Here is a 6,779-nt window from a genome sequence, read left to right as displayed (position 1 = left end):
GCTCCCGGTAGCTGGTGCAAGAGACCTCAGTTGTCAGCACTGGTGGGAGCGGTAGCCGGGAGTTCCGCGCCGCGAGTCCCGCACCACTCCTGATTCCCTCCGTCTGGCTATGGAGCTCACAGGAGAGCTGGGAGGTGCTCTTAAGGTTTCCCCGCTGTGGAGAGAGATGGCTAGGGGATTACACACCTGTCGCGCTGGTTTCAATGAAGTTATCTCCTCCGCCCGTGATGTCAGTTCTCTGCCAAGGTGGTATCCTGTTCGCCGTGCGGGCGGTGCTGTTTGCAGAGGGGGGGGGCGGGAGCTGTTCACCCGAGGGGGGGAGGGGGGTCGTTTGCAGCGCCGAACGGGGGGGTCGTTTGCAGCGCCGAACCATGGGGGCAGTTTACAGAGCCAGGCTGGCAGGGGCTCGTGCAGGGAGCGGCTGTTTGAACGTTCACCACCGGGCTAGCAGCGGCCTTTCGGCAGCGGCCTTTCGGCAGCGGCCAGTGGGACTGGGCCCCTGCGCCTCGTGGCCGAGATAAACTGACACTTCCAATAAACTTACTAATTCCCGGCAGGTCTCCTTTCAGAGGAATTTTGCTAGAAGTTTCTCAGCAGGTAGCATGTAGGTGTATTAATGGGTCTCTCTGATCCCGTTACTGTGGAAGTATTGAAAGTGCTGCCTCCTCGCCGGCCGCCATGTTGGGTCCCCCTTATTGTGGGTTCTCTAGGCAGCAAGCTGAACAGTGCCTAGCACAAGGGAGGGACTAAATTCAATATTGGCTAAATGACTATATGAAACAAAAGAGTTTTGAAAATGGCTCTGGAAAGTGTTCTAAATAAATCTCCTGTCAAAACTACTTAACTGCTTACTTGAACTGGAATCTTTGGCAATGGGGCAAAAAACATAAAAAAGCATATAAAAAGAATATAAAGTATATAAAAATATAAAGTATATAAAGTAGAATATGCAAATTCAATTCCCTTCGCTGCCTGACCTATTTTCCTTAGTAGAATACATTCAAGGGTCAATATTGTATATGTATCAGAACTTCTTTCCATTTTATGGCTAAATAATATTCCACTGTTCATCAGGTGACAGGTAATTGGGTTGTTTCCACTTTTTGCTATTCTAAATAACACTGCTATGAAAACTTTGTGCAAATTTTGTGTGGACATGTGCTTTTATTGCCTTTTTTTATTTTGGCAGTGCTGTGGACTGACCCAGGGTCTGCTAGGCACTCTACCATTGAGCTACATCTCCCACTCCATGGATATATGCTTTTTATTTATTTACTTATTTTTATTTAATTTTCTTTTTTGGTGTGGTACTGAGGATTGAACCCAGTACCCCACACATGCAAGGCAAGCATGCTACCACTGAGCCACAACCCCAGTCCGGACATATGCTTTTAATTCTCTTGGATATATAACTAGTAGTGGTATTGCTAGGTCATATGGTAACTCAATATTAACTTTCTGAGGAACTCCCAAATTGTTTCAAAAGCAGAGCAACATTTTATATTCCCACCAGCAATATATGAGGGTTCTAATCATTTTTTTTTCATTTTTATTTTTATAGTACTAGGAATTGAACTCAGGAGTGTTCTACCTCTAAGTTACATCCACGACCTTTTTATTTTATTTAATCTTTTAAATTAATACTTTATTTTTGTTTTTATGTTTTAATTTTTAATTCATTTTTTAAAAATAAATGACAGCAGAATGCATTACAATTCTTATTACACATATAGAGCACATTTTTTTCATATCTCTGGTTGTATATAAAGTATATTCACACCAATTTGTTTCTTCATATATATACTTTGGATAATGATGTCCTTCACATTCCATCATCATTGCTAACCCCCTGCCCCCTCCCTTCCCCTCCCACCTCTCTGCTCTACCTAGAGTTTGTCTATTATCCACGGCCTTTTAAATTTGAGACAGAGTTTTGTGAAGTTACCCAGGCTAACCTCAATATTGCAATCCTCTTACCTAAGCCTCCCAAATCCCTGGGATTACAAGTGTGCACTAGTGTGCCTGGCAAACAATTCCCATTTTCCCTCATTCTTACCAGCACTGATTATTTGTCTGACATTAGGTGTAAAGTGGTGTCCTGTGGTTCTGATTTGTATTTCCTTAATTACTAATGGTGTTGGCCACATATAGTCATTGAAAAGGAGATGGGAGGATGGTTGAAATTCACCTCAGTTGCAAGAATATTTATTTGTTCAAAGTCTACTCTGTTTGGAAATGGACTTGAACACTGTCAGTGATATAGCTTTCTCAGAGGAGTCATCTTGCTTTCCTCTTTTCTGGACCTTGGGGATCAGAGGCTGAAGTTCAAAGTGGATAACCTGGTTTCTATATCCAGGGTACTTAAATGTGTAAGAAAAGTACCTTCACTGTGTAGAAAGAGGCACATACCTAGGAGACTTCAACTATGTAGAAAGGTGAGTCCATGCTTACTTATACCCCAAACAGGAAACCATACAGCTGACCAACAAACACCTACACTCTTTAGCTAACACTTTCAGCTCTGTAACTCAGAAGCAGTGTGACTTGTAGATACAAAGTAAGGGCAGAGGTTAGGATTTGTCAAGTTTTGATTCTAAATTCTTGGCCAATGAACAACACAAGGAAGTTCCAACTACACTTTAAGGGAAAGTTTGTTTCTTACAGTGAAGCTGGTGTTAAACTGGTCTTACCTGTGTGGGATCTTCCTTCATGTATGGAGGCTCTCCTTCCAGCATCTCAATAGCCATGATACCTAGAGACCATATGTCGATTTTAGGGCCATAAGCTTCCCCCATAACCATTTCTGGTACCATCCAGTAGGGTGTTCCAACCATGGCGGTGCATGTATTCTGCTTAGGGGTGATCTGAGCACAAACACAAAAGTTCGCTAAGAAACAAAAATAAAACATCTAGAGTTAATAGCTTCTAGATATGGTTTTGTAAAAGAGTCCACCTCAGATAACATAATTTCATTTGGACTATTTGGGCTCCTTCATTTTTTTTTAAAGAATTTAATAATAATGTAATCCAGACTGGGATTAGAATATTTTGATGATGTTATATACTGCCACTGTTTGCTTTTTCTTCTTACAACAGAGTGCAAGTTATTAGGCTTTTATTCTAAATAATACATTTTATCCTAAAAGTTTTAGTAAAACTGAAAGAGGTCCAAAAAGGGGAGAAAAGCACCAAAGGTGGACACCAAACCCAAATGAAATGAATCAGGAAACGTCAAGATACTGAAACTACTTTAAATGAAATAAAGAGAAACTAGAATTACTAAGCATACAATTTAGCAGAGTTTATAAAAAAGAACACGTTTGAGTGCAATTATACTCACAAAGTTCTAACTAGCCTTCATCTACTCCAACTCTCTCCACTATAACTGAGAAACAGAAAACATTAGTACTTTATGTTAATTCTGTGGAAAGGTTAGGATGAGAATTTATGATCTTTTCTTCCCTTCTATTGTTAAAGCCATTCAACTACTTATATAACCACTGGTATATCAGGCCTGTAAGTTTTAGATTGTTTGATATTTGCATAAGAATGAATAATAACTATGAACTGCTTCGCTTGTTTTACCTAACTAGGATATTATATGAACTGTTTATTTCAGAGATCCTTCCATATTAATATATTTATCGGCCTCATTTTAAAAACTATAATATATTACAGTGTAAAGATAGTTTAGTTCTTCTTTACCATGTTGCAGGAATATCCTCTTACTAATTGTGGGGAATATATTTAATAATTCTACTGGAGTGAATACTGAAAAGTGCAACTGTTAGGTAAAGTAATATTTATAATGAAAACGAGTGTTTATAAAACTGAGGTACTGTTCAAGTACCTTGTAAAAATATCTAATCCTCACGATAACACTATGAGATGGGTAATTTTTAAAAAATTCATTCTGGTTAATTTCCTTTTTTTGTATTGGTACTTACAACTGAGTCACATCCCCAGGCTTTTTAAATGTTTTATTTAGAGACAGGGTCTTGCTAAGTTGCTTTAGGACATTGCTAGATGGCTGAGGCTGGCTTTGAACTTGCGATCCTCCTGCCTCACCCTCCCAAACTGCTGGATTATAGGTTTGCTCCACTAAACCCAGCCACAGGTATGCTTACTATTAAAATTATTCTCATTTATAAAAAGGGTAACCAAGGCATATATGTTTTTAATTAATTCACCTAAGATCATTAATCTAGTAAGTGGCAGAGTCACCACAAAACATTTTACAAAAAAGTCTAATTCTATTTTCATATGTCTCTTCCAAAAATGTATGTGATTATCTATTACCAACTTGCCCACTAAGATAACTTAAAGATAGAATCTTATATTTTGATGACTTGATTGAGTAACTTACTAGATGTACTTTAATAGCTCTGCTTGAGTCCTCCAGGGGGCATGGCAGGAATTCAGAGATTATGGACACAGAGGAAAGAAGTTCACTATGTTTTGCATGACTCTGCTGTGTCTCATACAGAAGAACTTTAGAAAAGGGCATATTTTCCTTTGTCATCCCTGAGGTCAGGGTCATACAGCCCTCTCCTGCTTAGGCTATACTGGGTAAAACTCAGAGAATGCTCTAGAGTACCATGAGAAAAACTAGTCTAACAGATGGCAGAAACAAATGCAAATTTATATCTCTAAGACAGCATCAATACTAGGACAGTCCCAGGCACTGCTTCTTAGTCCTTTACATGTTTAACCTCCAAAAAAATCCTGAGATTGGTAATATTATCTTCCTTAGAGAATAAATAAGAAAAGAGACACAAAAGAGATTAACTTGCCCAAAATTATTCAGCAAGTAGTAGCAGCTGTGCCATTTAAACCCAGTTTAGGTCCAAGTTCATGGTCTTTATCACTAGATTCTTTCCCCTTCCATATTTTAATTTTCAATATATTAACAGATGAGTTTTTTTAATTAAAAATGGAGGAAAACATAATAAAAATAAATAATGAATGTATTTCCTTCCATACCCAAAAGTACGTTGTTATTTTTATGTCATGGTGAATCACATTATTGACATGTAAAAACTCCAATGCCTGTAAACACTGAACACAAGAAAACACATATCAATGAAACAGTCCTGGAAAGTCCCATTCACTAGTTCACACAGAGTCATTACACTACTACTTGTGGCCTTTAGCACTGTCTATAGTATTCAGCCAAAGACCCTGCAATACTTAACATTTAAAAGAAAAGCATCATCTCATATGCAAAGTTCTAAAAATATAATACCTTAATTAGAAGATCCCCTTCCACACTGTGATCTCATCTAGAGACATTTTTAACTAATATCTTACTAAGTCCTTTCTTTCCCAATGATTTTTTTTTTAGACAAGGCCTTTCTATGTTACCCAGGTTGGCCTCAAACAATCCTCCTGCCTCAGTTTCCCGAGGAGCTAAGACTGCAGACACCTGCCTTGTGCCCAGCTCATCCATATATTTTTCTATTTTTGTTTTGCTTTGCTGGGAATCAAACCCAGGGCATTGTCTATGTTAGGCAAACACTGTCTGTGCCATGGATTTTAAAAACTGAGTGTTCAGTAGTCTCTAATAAAATGAAGGATGAGTCCATATGACTTCTAGGCCTTTTCAGGTTTAAATGCCTAATAGTACACAGCACTTGGTAAATAAACATAAGTTCTTTACAAATTATTTCCACAGTAGAGAATAAACTTGTGGTTATTTTCACTTGAAACCTGAGGTTTAATTAATGTGAGCCACTGAGAGAAGCAGGCAAGATGGAGGGTGGTCTGGTTGCATTGAGGGGTTCGTCAATATAATATTCTGTCTTCTTCATTTCTTCTCTGGTGGATTTTATGTCAAGCTATCTCCACAGCCTGATGCCAACATGAAAATATATGGTTAAGGGTAGAGTTCAGTGGTAGAGTCCAGCAAGTTTGAGGCCCTAGGTCTGATACCCAGAACCAAAGCAAAGAAACAAAAATATCCACCACAATTAAAAATAAATAAATAAAATAATAACCATCTGCAACTAAAAATATTTTCTAAAAGTAAGGATAAATTCCTCCCTTCCTTAAATACAAGAATGAGATTTTAAAAATTTCTTTGCCCCATGGTTTTTGAATACAAACTGATAGGATAAATTATACACTTGGGAAAAGTTAGTTGTATTTTCATTCTCATTTCCATCAGAGTGGAACAACAAAGTCTGTACATTATTTGTAACTAGTAAAAATATCAATCAAAATATTCTACTATTATATAAAGATAAAAACATATAAATGTTATTATCATATTACATTTACAAGGCATTTAATCAGATTCTTGAAAAGACACAGAAAAATACTTATATAAATAAGTAGAAATAAACTTGTCACAAGTTAAAATTTTGGGAACATAAAAGAAACCTCAAGTGAATGCAGTTAGAACAACTCCTAAAATACATTTTATATCAGGTATGAAAAAATTGATAAAAATAAAGTATAAATAGAGAAATTCTTAAGTTTTGATTAGTTTTTAAGTGACTAAATATAGTCTGTTTAAGGGATGATATTCAGAACTATGAAAAAGTTCTTCCTTCCTTCCTTTAATTATTTCAGTTAAACACAACTCAGAATTAAATTTTCAAAGAATGTTACCTTTTTTTTTTTTAATTTTTTATTGTGGGTTGTTCAAAACATTACAAATTTCTTGACATATCATATTCGACACTTTGATTCAAGTGGGTTATGAACTCCCACCTTCACCCCATACACAGATTGCAGAATCACATCAGTTACACATCCATTGATTTACAAATTGCCAT

General features: G+C 37.1%; 1 long non-coding RNA gene across 1 annotated transcript in view; it reads right to left on the bottom strand.

Annotated features, from left to right (window-relative positions):
• LOC125620043 overlaps nt 1-6,779 on the bottom strand; it is a 25,635-nt gene that overhangs the window by 4,916 nt on the left and 13,940 nt on the right. The window contains exon 6 of the long non-coding RNA XR_007351619.1: nt 2,691-2,887. This is a non-coding gene — a long non-coding RNA (uncharacterized LOC125620043). The remainder of the gene's footprint in view (nt 1-2,690; nt 2,888-6,779) is intronic.

Source organism: Marmota marmota, unplaced genomic scaffold (genome assembly GCF_001458135.2).
Source record: "Marmota marmota marmota unplaced genomic scaffold, marMar, whole genome shotgun sequence".
NCBI classification, from domain to species: domain Eukaryota; kingdom Metazoa; phylum Chordata; class Mammalia; order Rodentia; family Sciuridae; genus Marmota; species Marmota marmota.
Note: the sequence above shows the minus strand (reverse complement) of the source record. Positions and strands in the feature narration are given on the sequence as shown.